General features: G+C 38.1%; 1 non-coding gene across 1 annotated transcript; it reads left to right on the top strand.

Annotated features, from left to right (window-relative positions):
* The first annotated feature begins 14,596 nt into the window (after positions 1–14,596).
* TRNAV-AAC (transfer RNA valine (anticodon AAC)) lies at positions 14,597–14,671 on the top strand. The gene has a single exon. It is a non-coding gene; the product is annotated as a tRNA-Val (tRNA).
* The last annotated feature ends 2,369 nt before the right edge of the window (positions 14,672–17,040 follow it).

The raw sequence follows: 17,040 nt of genomic DNA, 5'->3' as shown, positions 1-17,040 counted from the left end.
ATGTTAATCAGATCCTCCCTTGAAGGTGATTTAAAAAACATATTTTTGGTCTATGAATAGATAATGAGATTTTAGAAGTTCAATTTAAGTACATAAGAAATCGTAGAATTTTTAACTTATAATTTTAGTTAATTGAATATTATTTTCAGAGTAGTCGCAGATGGTCTTTTTTGTGATTAAGAGCTATCCTCATGATTACCAGAAACTTATTTTGACACTTGCCAGGTCCCTGTGATTTTTCCTTTTCTTTTCCAAGGTTAAAATAGTGACACATAATACAGAATGCAGAAAGATGTAAGAGATGAAGTGAAACTCCCATTCACAGCCCCCAGATTACAGTTGTTAGCAGTTGGATGTATCCTGCCTAGTGGCTGGTTGGCTGACTGATGGGTTCAACTGATCTGTGTATCTTTTTCTTTCTGTCATCTATTTAATGTTTCATCAGATAAATGGGATGTCACCTGTGCTGTTTTATAATTTTCCTTTTCCGTTGACAGTCTCTTTTGGACATATGCCCTTAAAACTTTTACCTATAAGGATTGCAGTATATTCCATAAAGAGACTTAACATCTTTTATAAGAACAGTGTACCAGTTTGTAAGTTACTTCCAAACTTTTCTATTATAAGCATTACTATGAGGAACATACTTGATTGTTCACATTTAGGCACTTGTGTGACTCTTTCCACAGCTTCATTTCCACAAATGAAAACAGCTCTGTCCATGAATTATGAATTTCTGGGATTCAGAGAAATAAACCTATTCTGTTGATGGCAGTTAGACATTTTCAGATACTTAAAACCTTTTCCTCCTGTTGAGATGAGCTGCTGGCTGTAGTCTAGGTCTGCCTTAGTAGTAGGAATTTGGAGGCCTGGATGGAAGTCCTAGCCTTAACCCTGTCTATTTTGTTATTTTAATTGTCACTTAAATTCTCAATTTTCTCATTCATAAGGTGAAGATAATAAAATTTACCTTAAGCCATTTTGGGGAGAGGACAGATGGGTAAAAGTAGCTAGAAGGGAGCCTAACACCCAGTAAAGCTCAGGATGCATTTATTTTCTCTCTACTTGAACTTGAGAAGATGGAATTCAGTTGATTCCTCCCAGATCCCTCACCAGGATCCATTGCAGTTTGAATTGCATAAGAGACTGGGACACAATTTATTTCTTCAGTGCTTGCTTGAGACTTCATTCTGGTATCTCTCTTTCCACGTAGCTGACATTTAATAAAATTTTGAATAAAATGAAATAATCACCCTATTTACAAAAGAATTTTCTTACATGTTTTTCAGGACTGAGATGTATTTTCCCAGTGTTAAAACTTCCTTTGCAAAGGTAACGAGCAAAACCATTTAAAATAGTTACAACAGTGTCTCCTTCCCTACTGTGTGTCATAAAGCTTAACTGGGCAGATTTAACCACAGGGAAAATAAAATCTTGAAAAGCACTTTATAGTTCTCAGTATTACACAAAGAGGTGCTTGGGTTAAAATATAAAGGTAAGAATTAGCTCGTAGCGTGTAAAACGAGGAGAAAATGGATTGATTTTATGCAGAAACATTTTGCCTTAAGGAGTTTGAGTTGGTGCCGCTTACTGAAAAGAGGTTTTCCTCTGAATGAAGAACTTTGTATAAAATGCATAATTGTATATGGGATCCTACAGTCTCTAAACATCATATGGGAAGCATGCTTAGAGATTATATGATCCAGTCTCTTCATTTTACAAATGAGCAAAATGAGACTTAGGGAGGTTCTGATGTATATTCGAAGATTTCTTTAAGGAGAAACTTGAGTTTTTGTTAGAATGAATTGCAGACACCAATTCCTTCTTTTTATACAAAAGGAAACATTAGCTGGAGAATCTGAAATGCATTGTGAGCGATAAACCAGAACCCAGGTCTAGGACTCTTGTTCCAGTGTTCCTCTAACACTGGTCAACATACATGCTGAGCAGGCAAAAATTATTTATTAGCCTGAAATTCTTCTATACGTGAAGAACAATTCAAAATCACTTGAAGTTTGAATCAAAATCAACTGAAGTTTTGTTGATCCTTGGATATTTCTTAGAGGCTCTTGAGTTCACGAGTGCAGAATATTTTCAAGGTTATATTTTAAGGAATATTAGAAAGCCAGTCCCATTTTCCCAAGGATTTCTACCTCAGGTCAATTAGTTGTCAGAAGACACATTTCTTGAACTACTAGGCCTAGTGACTAAATCCTTAGGGACTCAGCCCTCTCTGGTTGTTTGTAGAAAAGCTACCCATTCATTCAGCTCAATTGTCCTCAAGGTGCAAGTCCAGAAATTTTGGAAGGGATACCCCAAAGAAATAGTCATGAGCATGTACCTGAGTAAAAAGCAGCAGACATCAGAGGAAAACTCAATATGAACAAACATCAGAAAACGAGAAGGATCCCTGATTCACTGTTGGTGTGTGCAGAAGTGTTCTCAAGTCTTCTCCATTTTTTATCACCTGCACTTTTCGAAGAAAAGACTAGATTGAATTTAAAATTCTGCTCATTTTCTCTATGGAGGTTTGAGGTTTGGGGTGAGCCCTCCCCTGTGCCCAGGCTAGCAAACCCTAACTGAGAGTGTGGCATTGGAGCACAGTAACTTTTTTCCAACTCCAGGTGTGTGTGTGGTACCCGTGCTTGGCCTTAAAAAAATTTATTACAGATGTCTGGAATTGAAGACTGTTGACTAGGTACGAACATTACCTCATACTCTATTTGACACTAGCACAGTTGGGGGGAGATTATAAAGGTAAATACAAATGTGCTAAAATGTAAACTGTGCTGTATTTTTAGCAAATTGGGTTTTCTTGTTATAGCTATCTCAATGTTTTATGAGTCAGATAATAGAAATCCTGAAATTAAGTACAGATTTACAGCTTGTTAGGGAATAGTTCCCACTCATCCCTTGAATATTTGATACTCATGATCTCTTTCCTGGATTTAGTGAGAACAGGTTCTCTTAATGTTATGTCTCTTTTAGAGTTTCTAGTCTCTGTAAATTTTGATGACAGACAAAAGATTGATTGTCTTGCATCGAGAGATCTAAAGCAGTGACAGTGGTGGGTACACCAGGGCAGTTAACAGACTGGTATTTCTATCGTTGTATGTTCTGTTTTCCCATCCTGATGGGTCCCCAGATGGTAAGCACCGTGTTGTGATTATTTTAGAGAGCCGAGGAGGCAGGGCACAGAGACTAATCGATACCATTTGATGATTATCATTAACAAAAAAATGGCTAAAGGTAATTAAATACCACAGCAGTCTGACCTTATTGTCATATTACATAGGTTGAAAATCACATGCATGCACGTTCTGTACAGCTAAAGCAAAGAGGATTTAAAAAGCAGTATTTATGGACAAGGGAGCTGCTTGGAATATTTGGATCATTTTGGACTGGTAAGACTTAGTGTGTTTGGAATAGGTTACTAAGCAGCCTTTTTAAAGGGTTGGGCAGGGAGAGCCTATTTTGGCCAATGAAACCACCTGAAATGTGCCTGTAGAAGCATCTGGTAATAAGAGAATTGATTAACCATCAAATCCTTATAGAACTCTGCCAGCAACATGCTCGAGATGGTCCCAAATGCTCAGCTTTTACTTTGGAGCCATTGAAACCTTTTCCTATCTCTCTTCCAAGATGAGTGGAATCAAGTTCCCTCAGTGTGTTGCTTGACTATTGGGGTCCAGAGCAGACTCAGTCAGCAGGAGTTGAGACAGGTGGCTCTTGAAACAGCTCCAATATTCCTGTTAATCTCTCTGTGATCACCCAGGGTGTGAATACTTGTTTTTGCTGAGACCCCCATCCCAGAATCCCAAGCTTATTCTTGCATCTTTCTGTTGGTTACGTGGGTTAGGGCGAATACATTTGGTCCACTAGAATAGTCATTGTAGAAGTGCTCTCTAAATTCAGTCCTGTGATGTTTGGATTTGCGTTGCCTGGTGTTGATCATAGGTTCCACTGCTCTGACATTTATGGCCATGTTTCATCTTGGAAACCATGTGCAGTTGTAACTGGGAGTTGGCAGGTGCAAGAAAAGAGTAAGTGAAGCTTTATTGGCATTGTTTTATTCCTCAAGATTCCTTTCAGAAGGTGAAATAAGAAATATTGATGAAATTGGGAGGACTGGCCTGTTAAAGGTGTGACCTGATTCTGAGTTCATATGTTACTCTCTGTTGGCATTGCTGTGGAGACAACTTTTACATTGGGTTTCAAATATTTACATCAATAATTATTCTTTCTCACAAAGAACAGTAACCAGAATAAGAGATCAGATGGCCCCTAAGTAAATATACTGTAAGTTTCCCCAAGGATTATTACACTGATGTGAAAAGTCGTAAGTGTGTTCACACCAACTCATGTGTTATGAGTTATACAATTCTTTCATATAAAATCCCTTATCAGTCTTAAAATATGAATTTATTGGAGGAGATGGCCAGGAGTACCATCATTTTTAAGTAAAATAACTGACTTAACCTGCAAAGAAGAGCCAATTTGATATTAAGGTCTGTCAGTGATTTAACTTTACTCTGGTCGACATCAGCATGAATGTGATACTGCTTTCAATTATCAGTGAGACCTTTGCCTTTTTTTCAGAGGAAGAGAATACATACAGAAAATATATGTTGGAATAAAGATTTTCATTTTTATTATAAATTATGATTTTGTATTTTATGTGCATGCTGTAACAAAATTTCATCTTGGTCTACTCTAGTGTTTCTCAACTTTTAAAAAATTATTGCTCCCTAACAAGCTTATTTTTAGACATTTTTTTGTTCCAGCTTGCTCTCCCTCTCTGCATGCAATTAAATACTAAGAATAAGAAGATTTTATTGGGTAGGGTTTTTTGCACACCCCCAAGACCCAGTTTTTACCTTCTTTGGAGGGATAGGGCTCTCACTGAAAATCCATGGTTTATTTGAAATGAACTTATGTATAGTACACTAACTTTTTAAATTTCTTAATTATTATGAAACAATTTATGTTTAGTACAGAAAAGTCAGAATACAAAGCAGAGAGAACATAAAACATACTCATACTTACCAAGACACAGTCATTGATTACTCCTTGATGTACATACTTGTAAATCTTTCTCTTGATGTGTTGTGTGTTTAGTATTTTTGATAAACAAAAAATAGATTGTACCATATGTAATGTTTTGTAACTTGCTTTAGTCATTTAGTAATATTCTATGAACATCTTTTTAGGACAGAAATAAACTTGTACAATGTCATTTTTACTGACTGAATGCTTCATTGCTTTGTCAAAATTTATTTAACCAATACCCTATTATTTGACATTTTGGTTGTTTTTATAAATCATTGCATAGACTCAAAATCATTTAAAAAGTCACTGTATTATGTAAGTAAAACTTTTTGGACATTAATTCCTTCCATTTTTTCAGAAGTAGAATTGCAATCTACACACACTTTAAAGCCTTTTTTCAAGAATCTTTTACCAGTTTACATTCCCAGTAGCATTCAGTAACAGTGTCCATTTCCCTGCAACCTAACCAACAATAAGTATGAGCACTTTTTAAAATATTTGCCACTTTTATAGGTATAACACTTGGCTTTAGTAGGTATTCTTTTACTTCCATAAAGAGTGGCCATTTTTACCATATGTTTATTGACCATTAGCATTTTGTTTTACCTTTTTACAACTTAAAAAATGAGAATCTGATTTTTTCTGTAGCATGCAAATGTACACAGTCAATGTAAAAAAAAAAATTCTTGCAAGAACAAGCAGGTCCTGAATATAAGTTCACATTAAAATAAATACACAGTTATTGAAAAATTGTGCTCTACACTGGAGTTTGACACAACATTGTAAAATGACTGTAACTCAATAAAAAAAAAGTTAAAAAAAAGATAAGTACACAGTTGTGTGTATTTAAGACACAGACTTGTCAAATGAAAAGTAGAATTAGTTCAATGGAACCTTCTTTGGGACAGGAGAGGATTAGGGGGACCAAACAAGAATTATTTTCAGATTTAGGGCTTATTAAAATAAGTAATCTTTCTCAAAGGAGAAGACATAAGTTGCTAACATGACACAGAGAAATTATGTTCTGTCATATGTCTGTAGGTTACTTTTAATGTGATCAACTTGACCTTTTGAAGAGTTAGAGAAACAGCTTTACAGTTTGGGTGATTTTGTAGATGACTCCTTATCTAGTTTAATTTACCGCATTGATCCTCAGAAGTTTACACGTTTAATCATTGGGATGTTTGGACTCCTTTCATTCTGTTTTTGTGCAATTTGTTAACTCCGTCTGAGTTTTGCAGCTGTCTTTTTGTTCCCCGTACTCGTGCATCTTTGTGTGACTTCTGCTAGCCAGCTTCACATTGTATGACAGTCTAAACCTGGGCTGTATTGGGAGGGAAGAAAACTTTACACTTACTAAGTCCTTCTGCTGTGCCAGGTGCTTTCATATTCAGGTACTGCTTGGATCGCATGGTTAGACTGTTTCACAGGCATTCTTTGCCTTCCATGTAACTTTTTTTTTGCTAAATGAAATGTAGTCAAATGAATAATTCAGCCAACTCATGAGGCTTTCCTGCTTAACTTGGAGGTGCCTCCTGGGGAAGCCTCTTCATCCTGGTACCCCCCATCACCTCCTCACTCTCCTCACCCCTTGCTATTTCTCTCCTTGGGAGTGGAACCCTCCACCACCAGGGGCTCTGTGATGGACCTCCACTGCGTGAAAGGCCCAGCACCTGTGTTGCCTTTCCCTGCCCAGCTTCCATCCCACCTAACTGATGCTTACTCTTGCCTCTTCTATGGTTTGAAACCCTGTTTGCTCACAGGATATACAGAGTGGTCACAGAAAGCAATGAGAAAGACTCCTTTCCTGCACCTCTGCGGTAGGTTATCCTTCCTTGCTTATATATCAGACCCCTTTGGAGAGGTTGACAAGAGAGCAGAGGTCATGGCTGGAGTGGGTACCTTTCTCAGGGCCAGCATCCTGGAAAAGTTCATCCCTACCTGCTGTGTTGTCTGCTCATCTCATTTGTTTTAGTATTTAGTTCTAGTATTCTTTTTTGCTTGTGAAATATATTTAATGCCATTCATATTGTTTAATCTCAGCTATCCTTTTTTTTTTTTGATGCTTTAAAATTTTTTACCAATGATGGCTTTTGCTTTGTTTCTTTTCTGAAAAATATTTGTGTACTTGATCTCTTCAACCTGTGGGAAATAAATGTTTCTATTCCATCTGTTATGATTATATGACAGGTCACACAACCAGGGGGTGTTTATGTAATTCCAAAAGCCATACTTGACAAGTTATCCATGCTACTGTCCACCAAGATACATGGTCCGTTACTGAAATTGAAAATCAAACTGAATGGAAAATTGCAAATGTGGAGAGAGGAATACTCATGCATTTAAATTTATATATCATGCTAAATTTACTAAAGTGAATAGCCAACTTATGGCTTATAAATAATATATCCTAACACTGTATTCAAAAGATGACAGAGGCAAGTAATACATTCTCACCAGCATGGGATATATTTCTTTAGGGATTTACATAGCAGCTCTTCATGGAAAGGAAGAAAGATCATAAAAATGCTGCTGGTAGGTTATCTCGTTGGGTGGAGTTGTAAGAATTATGAAATCATGCAGAAGGGTGTGGCATACATCTGGCCTTTTATGAATTTAGAGGAAAGTGTGATATTCATTTCTATTCAGTATGTTAAATGACATATTTGGTCATGAATTTTTTTCTTTCTTTCATTTTAAAGATTTTTACTCCACGTGTGTTTTCTAGAATAAATGAGCACCCCAAATACTCTGCTGGGAGTGATGACTGAAGTTCATGCCGTTCAGATTGTCCATAAAATATGTAATAGGAGCCTGTCACAGCTCACAGGGTTCTATAAAAATAGATATTATTCTGCTGTTGGAAATATGTTTACATTCCTATCTCTTGGTCATAAATTTCCATTTGGGGGCAACCGGTTCCAATCTAATGAAAAGTGGCAGGATTCTGTTATTGTCAACAATCTCAACTTGGTCACCATTAGTCTTTCTCATAGTTACTTTGCTTCTAGGAATCACATAGTTATGCTTATTAATGGTGGTAAGTTAGGGAGTAGCTGATCCCTGAAGTTTTTCTAAATCAGAGTGCTATTTGGATCATCACTTTCGTTAATGAAAAGTCCTATTACCTTCTGCAAATTTTTGATTGTTTTCTTTAGCATTTTCAAATTTCCTGTTGTCCTAAACTTCATGACTAAAACTGTGCACCCACCCACATCTTTGGATTTGCCTGTGTGGAAAAATGGCTGAATCTGAGATATTCCTCAAAGTATCGACCTTCATATTAATAGGAGTATGCTTCCTGGTCTTAGTTACTTACCTTTGTGTTTTTGAGAGATCTGAGAGGTCTTTAGAAACCAGCTTATGTTTGGATGAGTTGTTTGTCTTTTGGTTTCCGTTTTTAGACCTATTGCATGCTGCTGGTTGAGGATATTTGTGGAGCATCTGTCTCAAATAACTCTACTGTCTTTTTGTTTTACACTATGCTGTCGGTATCAAGGATCATAGAAAATGTTGACAGAGAAACCATTGTAATAATTATGTAAGATGACACTGATATAAGATGAAACTGATGAAAGAACAATTAGAAATTAGCTTCTATTTCATATTTATGTGGACCTGTAACAATTGGATGGCTAGTGTAATTCACAAATGCCTTTATTAGGTTTTTGTTGTATCCTGTTCTACTTTTGTTTTACCTTCCTTCTGTGAATGCAGCATCACAAATACTAATTCCCAGCATTTATACATAATGTATGAGAGTCAACTAACCTATATGTAAGATAAAGTTAACAGAGCAGGGAGATTAAATCGGAATACTATCAGGTTAGTGGTAGTGGTAAATTTAGGGTTAAGGATCAAAAGAGATGGTACATTTACAATTCTGTTTTTTCATATTCCCCTGATGTTCAGACATGAGCTCTTCTAGGTAGACAGAGGTGTTTACTTAGACGCCTTAAAGTGATTTATTAAAGTAGATGCATCAGTATTTTCTGAATGCATGCGAAATCCTTGTGGGATTACACAATTAAAAAGGAAATAGATGGGACCTCACTCTTCAGCCCTTCATGGGACGAAAAACTCCCTTTAGCTGAAAGTGCACTTGGAGAATGAGTTTAACCATTTTTAGAGAGGAATGTAATCTGTTTTTGCTTATTTCTTTTTCTATCCTGGAGATTCTTTCTCAGAGTCAGAATGGGATCTGTAGCACTACCCAGGGAATCTTAAGCTTTTCTCCCTCCATTTTCTTCTTTACTTAACAGAGAAAGGAGGCAGAAGTTAAGGGCTAGCAACATCTACTCATTTTGCTACACTTAACACTGGTACTTATATCTCCACTTTCTTGATTGAGCTGCAGGACCCATCTTCTTTCCAACACTTTTTTTCTGAAGAGGAAGAAAAGAGGGAGTGAGAAATACCATAATTGAGTCATTCCCTGTTAAGTCTGATGAAAGTATGGAAAATCACATTTTTGATGGGAAATAGGAAGAAACTCCTTGAATAGCTGCTTTGGCCAGATAGATGCTCTAAGAAAAGTGCTGCATTATCTCTGCTGGCAAAAGAAGGGCTTTAGTAAGGAGTATTTCCATAATAGGAGGTAGAGTCCTAAAAACTTAAACATGCTATGTTATCTTTGGCATAGTAGATAAAAGCACTGGTTCTGGAATTGGATGACCCAGCTTAAATCCTAGGTCTCCACCTGCTGGATTGGGCACTGACCTTACTAATGCATCTCTGCCTTAAAGTTCTCATCTCTGAAATGACATACTATGTATAGCTAAGCCACATGGCTGGGATGAGGACCAACGTAATGTAAGAGCCTCAGAATAGTGCCCAGCCCAAAGTAAGTGCTCTATAAATGTGAGTGTTATCACTGAGTAAGCATCAGTTTTTTTATACTGTAAATATCTTTATCACTCCCTTTCTCATGGGTCAACATCAGTCTCAACTCTATTAAATGATCACACTGTAAATTACCAGTGTCCAAAGAGTGTTTTGCATTTATTTTTTTTTAAGCTTCCCATTGTGCTCTGTCCCTCCCCAACCCTCCCTCCTTCAGGACTGGACCCAGCACTGTGTTCACAGTGAGGATGAGTACAGACCCTGGCTTGTTCTTCACTGGATTTCTTTTCCCTCCCTGGCACACAAACCAAGCTGTCAGACAAGATGGGTTTGGGGATAGTGGAGACCCTTTTAGTATAAGGTGAAGATGATGCTGATTGCACCACAATGTTATTTTCAGTGAAAGTAACTGCCTCTTTTGTTACTTGTCCAGAAGGAGCAGGGAGGTGAAGATTAAACACAGGGACGGTTGGGCAAGGCAGACTTGGAGAACTCTGCCACACACTGCAGCATAGTTCTGAAAGGTCATCACAGTGCTACTTAATATTCTTAATGCACTGGGTATTGTTTTCCATATGGAATCCCCAAGTGCTTTCAGCCACTTGTTAGCTGCCAACTACTTTTCACCCAGCGTTTTCTACTCCTCCCTTCTCTGCTTTATCCAGATTCTAGATCTTTGAGCTCCAGATCTTATTCCCTGTGGTCCCCTCTCACCACCACCCCCCTGTTGCATTTTTTATGGTAAATCAAGTAATTGTGCTGTGTAAAGTCCACTGGGGTAACAAGGCATTTGTTTTTGCATTTCTTTTTGGTAACATAAGCCAGAGGAGGATGGTGAATATTCTTTTATTTACAAACAATCTACATATAATTCTACTCCACTGGAGATAACAGCTTAGGCTGCTTTCTGATTTAACCCCCTTGCTATTTCAGATAAAGAACCTACACAGGCTTTCATTTGAGCAGGCATTTTGCCTAAAAGTTGACCCTTTGATAGTGAGTGTCTCAGGGCAGTTCTGCATTCCACTGATGCCGTGAGCCTTTAGAATGCATACTGAAGAGCAGCATACAGAGTTGGATTTATCCCAATCAGTTTAGAGTCTGGCTGAAACTTGTACTGCGTCTAAAAGAAAAAAAACTTAAATCAAACCAATGGGTCTAAAAATAGGTTCCCTAATAAGAATGTGAGATTTTGGGTTAAGGGCACTTTCTTGCATTTTAATATTAACTGTAACAAACAAAGGGTGTTGGTTACAGTTTTACAGAGCCCATTGTTGAATAGAGAGGGGACTGACACTGGTTGTGCTGAAGAATCATTGTGTCATTCAGATGGGTGAGGGAATACATATGTATCACATTAGAAATGAGAACATTTGTCCTTCAATACTCAAGCCAGGAAATTAATTCATTGGAAACCTTATTATACATATGTTGGTAATGTTTATTACTTGTTAATTCTATGTAAATGGCTCTACTTTTATTAAAGACAAAGATCTGTTTAAAAAGGAGAATGTTTCTCAGCAGAGTCCTCAGCACTGTGATGCTGTGTTTCACTGAGTTTATAAACAAGTGCTGGCTCTTGTGTTGACATGCGACTGTTCTCCACAGGAAAAAAAAAGAAGTACTAATTCCTATCTTCCAGGGATCTTTTGAAGATCATCCATGTAATACATGGTATATGTTAGCATTTCACAAATGGCAGTTAGTATTGTTTTAAGAAAACAGACATTTCATAAAGATGGGGACCCGTGGAAAGATTACATCTTTCATACTGGATTGCTTGTCTTTGAGCTTCTGATGCTCCAAGTTAGCTACTGCCTCCAAATACTGTCCCCTACTGAACATGCCGTACTGATAGCTATGGCTTCATGTTATGGAATGACTGGCACACTGTGTTTTCCGTTAACAGAAATAAAATTGGTATCCACCATTAATAAAAATTGAGCTAGCCTTCATTAATAAAATTTGGACTCCTTGGGCATCTCAGATAGTCCTAGCCTTTCCATTCTAAACAAGCTAAAAAAAGTCAATTTAACCCAATAAGTGGAAGCAGACATATGTTAGAAGAGTACGTATTTAATAGAGACAATGTGCTTACAAACATATGTCCACACATGTCCGCTTATAATTATGCTTGTGGAAACTCAAGCAACATGTCATATATTAATGGAAACCAATGTTTCCACAGAAGGCAGAGAATAGTACTAAAAAAGAAAGTAGGAAAAATGAGAAAAGATAAAAATAATAGAGTTAGCATACATGTGCAAGGAAATGAGAGGGTTTGGGGGGCAAAGCTAGGCACACAGCTGGAGGGTTCAAGAAAGGCAGGTGGCTTGTCACCCCAGGCTTCTGGTCCATGATACCCAGGGAAGTGTTGGAGTGGTAATAGACTCACAGATAAAGCTATGTTAATTGAGAGGCTTTTCTGGAAAGAGAGAAGAGAAGGAAGTATCTTCTACTGTGAGGGTTTCAGGAACATTGGCATGTTTAGCTCAACATTTTTTCTTTTAATAATCATCTGATGTTACCAGGTCATCTGGGGGGAAAATGATTTGGAAAAGGAAGTGGGAATGAGAGGCAAAGTCTTAGGAAGTTGTCCTGTGGCCTGAGTTGGTGGGTTCTTTATAAGTATTTAATTTCCTGTCGGGGAGATGGGTTTCTGACTTGGTGTCTTACAAGTGAGGTGACCTGTCAAGCTATTTACTGTGAAGTCTGCTGCTTTCCTGCCTGTTTTATCTCCTGGATGCCTAGAATAATCTGCAAGGAGACAACAGAGAGCAAGCATATGCTCAAGACAAAGGCCCCGTGAAATCTGTGAGCCTGCTGTGCATCAAGTCGATGTAATTCATTTATTTTTCTAAAGCGGTGATGATACACTCTTTCCTCTGGATGACAAATTACAGAGCACATCTGAAAAACCCTCTCTTTGGGGAAAACATTCTGCCTCTTTTTTGTTCCTTGCATTGCATCTTTATTCTGTATGATGAAAAAAAAATAGCAACATTGAATACTCCTAAAAAGAAGAAAATGATAAAAGAACTAGATTTGAACACATAATTGTAATAGGGAGCACAAAGAAAATATACATAGTGTATGCATAACATTAACTAGGAGAAGTGGTCCTTTTATAGTATTTTTGCAGCTGTCTACAATATGAATTATGATTACGTCCTATTGTCTCTTCACTCTGTTGGGACCAGAGACTAGAACTGATAAAGTCTGCTGTAGCAGAGGCCACGGTGAAACTTTGTTTCTGTAGGATCTAATAGGTTACCTGCAGTTTGTGAAACCTCCCTAAAAAATATACTAACAGAATAGCTTTACTTGCATCAAAGAATCCTTTTCTTAGTTATTACTAAGATTTTTGTTAGCCATTGTAGAGCTTTGTTATAGTTGCAGTGGGAAAGATTTACTGCTGATGTTTTAATATCATGATATATTGATATTAGTCTTCAAGCTGCCCAGCCATCCTCAGCATCTTTGATTTCTCAGTGTCCTCCCTAGACAACCATTTCAGACAGTTTTCCTGTCTCCTAAACACTCCTTATATCCCTTCCCTCAGGGAATTGTCTCCTCCTCTAGTGAAAATCAAGGGCATCCAGCCTGACCATCCTCACCTGCTCTTTTTCTTTATCTTGACCTCTCTGTCTCTGGACCAGACCCAGAGGAAGGGGAAGGGAACGGGAAGGGCGCCTCTCCTCTGAGACCAGTTTCTTTGTCATCCCCAATTTAGATCCTCTTTCTTGCTGCCCCTAGAGTCTTCCTACGTTCATATCTTTCTTTCTAGTGTATGTACTTCCTTCCAAGTCTTAATGCTTCTAGGAATTGATAGGCCTTTTTTAACTTGGGAGAAACATCTCTTTGATTCACATATTCATTCATCATTGTTCATTCAGTGAACATTTGTTGAATCCCTGTGTATCTCTTAGTGCTGGTTGTTTGTAAGCAATAGAAAGAGACTTTGGTTACCTTGAACCAAGAAAGAATGAGATGACCCATAAAGTGAGTGGAAAAGTTTAAGGATCTGGTTTTGGAGATGACATAGGCCAGAGCAGTTCAGAAGAATCCAGGTGACACAGACTAAAGAAAAATCTCTTCTGGGATGAATCAGCTTTAACCATCCTCAGCCTCTTGATCACTGTTCTCAAATTTTAAATTCCAGGAAGTGAGTGACTGGCCTGGGACTCAAACTCATCCCTAGACCTGAGAAGGAAAGGAAACCAGGACTGACAGACTCACTAAGACTGCATCCAGTGGGGGAGGGCTAGCTTCAAGATGGTATTGCCAGGAGAAGAGGATGGGTACCAGTGAGGCAAGAACAGTGGTTAGCCATTCTAGCCTACAATAATCAGGCACCTACCTTGCTGGCCATCAGGACAGAAAGATGAATAAAGGAAAACTAACATTTACTAAAAGGAAAGTCATATGATAAAACTGGTAGAATTGAATGTGAATTTTTAATAATGAGTTTGAAGATAAAAAGATATTGCACACATATCATGAGATATAAGGAAGAAATCATCTCTATTCAAAGATGAATTCATATGCCAAAACATATGAATTGTTTGGTCCAATCACACTGTCTTGTCACAAGGAATTGATAAGAGACTGGAACTGTCCAAGATAAGACAGTATCTATCCTTGAGGCAATTATAGTCAGTGAGGAGTCTAATTCAGGAAGAGGTAATTTTAAGAAAATACAAGGGGAGAGGGTATAGCTCAGTGGTAGAGGGCATGCCTAACATGCATGAGGTCCTGGGTTCAACCCCCAGTACCTCCATTATAAATAAATAAATAGACAAACAAACCTTATTACTTTCTCCTAAAAGAAATTTTTTAAATAAATAGAAAGAAATGTTTTTAAGAATATATAGAAAGTTACTAATACAGAGGCACTGAGAAGCTACTCCTAATTTAAGGATGGGATAATTCTGAGGACATTTCCAGGAAAAAAACCACACACACACCTCATCTGGAATTAGAATTGAAGAAGAAATTATCTGTGGTAGATGGAATGGTACAGGGGTGGGAAGGGCCTTCCCTAAAGAGGGACTTGCAGGAAGAGAGGCAGGGTGATAAGAAACAACATGTATGTAAAAAGAACTGCAGTGATGGTGTGGAGAAAGGATTTGAGGGAGTGGAGATTGGAGGCAGAGGGTCTGGGCACCATTAAAGTCATTGAGGAGCACAGTAGAGAGGCCAGTAGGATGGGGAGTGGAAAATGCCCATTGGTTTTGGTGGGAAGAAAGCCAGTGGCAGGCCAGAAAAGAGCAGTTTGAGTAGAGCGGGGCAGGGGGGAAACCAGATGGCCCTGATGGAGGAGTGAATGGGGCATAGGGAGGTTGACAGGAAGTAGAGGCTACTGTGTAGTGGGGTCTAGGTGACAAGGAGCAAAGATTGACAGACAGCTGAACGGGTTTGTGGAGTGAAGGCTGTACTTCTATACATTAAAAAGATGAAGTCAAAAAAGGAAGAAAGGAATTTAGGAAAAGACTGGAGATACAGAGGGGAGTGATACTTAAAGATCAGCGAAACAGGAAAGAGTGTTGGCCTCTAATAGAAGAAATGACTTATCCTCTGATAATGGAGATTAGGTCGTAAGAATAGGTGTTGGTATATGGTAATCTGTGGGAATCAGAGGATGAAGATATTGAGGGAGGCTTTTATGGACAGTCTCGATAGGAGACTAGACATACTTTGGAGTTAAAAGAAGACCTGGGTTCACATAGCTGGGTGATCTTTGGAACGTTACTTAACTACTCTGAGCCTCAGTTTCCTGTTTGTAGAATAGATACATTAAAGAACCCACCTCAGTGGGTTGTGGCAAAATTGAAACAGTAAGTGTTTTCCTTGACACCTAGTAAGTACTTTCTAATGGTATTCTATTATTATTGTTATTATTAATTATCATAAGTATATATGAACATAATATGAATGAGTTACTTTATAATATACATTATATCTTGTTTAAGACTAGACCTGTAGACTCTGGAGCTGTGAGTCCTGGCTGTGCCACTTATCAGCTGTGTGACCTTGGGAATGATAATATTATCTACCTTATAGGATTACTGTGACAATTAAATCAATTAATTCATATAAAACTCTCAGCGAGGATTGTATAAATGTTAACTATTACTAGTATTTTAATTTTTATTCAAGATCCAAAACAGTGCTCTTCAGTATGTATCGTTATCTCTATTTTGAAAGAGAGAGCCTCAAAGTGCAGAAGAGTTAAGTGACTTATCCAGAGCCAGATAACTAGCAAATGGCAGAGCTGGACTAAAACCCAGATTTCTCGTGTCGCCACATTCTATCCACTTGGCATTACACAGCAATATGTGACCTACTGCCGACCTTGAGTACCTATTCATTCATACTCTGAATTGCTTGACATCACATACTCTGTGAATTTATCTTGACCATTAGCTTCCAGGCTCATCCTTGGGTCTAGCCAGCCAGACTTTGTCCAGGCTTTGTGACCTGCTGCTTACGCTCCAGGTACTGACAGTCTGTATGTGTAGAAGCACGAAGATAAATAGAAGTTTGATTCACGGGGGTGCTGTTCTACAAGCCCGTGAGGGAGGCTGCAAATACTTGAGAGAGAGAGAGGGATCCTGTAGTGCGTGCAGGTATATCCCATAGTGTACAAGTATTGTATTCATTTCTGTGAATGTCATGAAAGAAATCTGTCCTGTCCAACTCCAGAGTTGCTGCACATCTGTGCACACTCGACCTACATATCTGCATTTCTTTCTCATCAGCATGGCCAGTTGTTTTATTGCCATCTGATGTGGCACTTTGGAAACACCCAAAGGCTTACCATATGGATGGTGGTATGGATGCTTGATGATAAAAGCCTGACCCTGTTCCTGCTCTTGTAGCAAATCTGATGGGAATCTCAGTTCCAAACATTATATAATAACATCATGACCTTTCTTTGATGTCCCGCAGTGTGGCAGACAGATGTACATAAGCATAAACATCCAGAATATTTCAAACTACCCTTGTTCTTCCATCACATTCCTAACAGGATTAGGAGACAGAGTGGGCCTTCTGTGCAATCCAGCTTTACCATATGAAAGAAAATTTATGTAAAAAGCAGATTCTCCGTATTTAGAAATGAGGTTCTTTGGGGGTTAGGTTTTATTT

This window comes from Camelus dromedarius, chromosome 10 (assembly GCF_036321535.1).
Source record: "Camelus dromedarius isolate mCamDro1 chromosome 10, mCamDro1.pat, whole genome shotgun sequence".
NCBI lineage: Eukaryota > Metazoa > Chordata > Mammalia > Artiodactyla > Camelidae > Camelus > Camelus dromedarius.
This window is presented reverse-complemented; position numbering and strand designations above follow the sequence as displayed.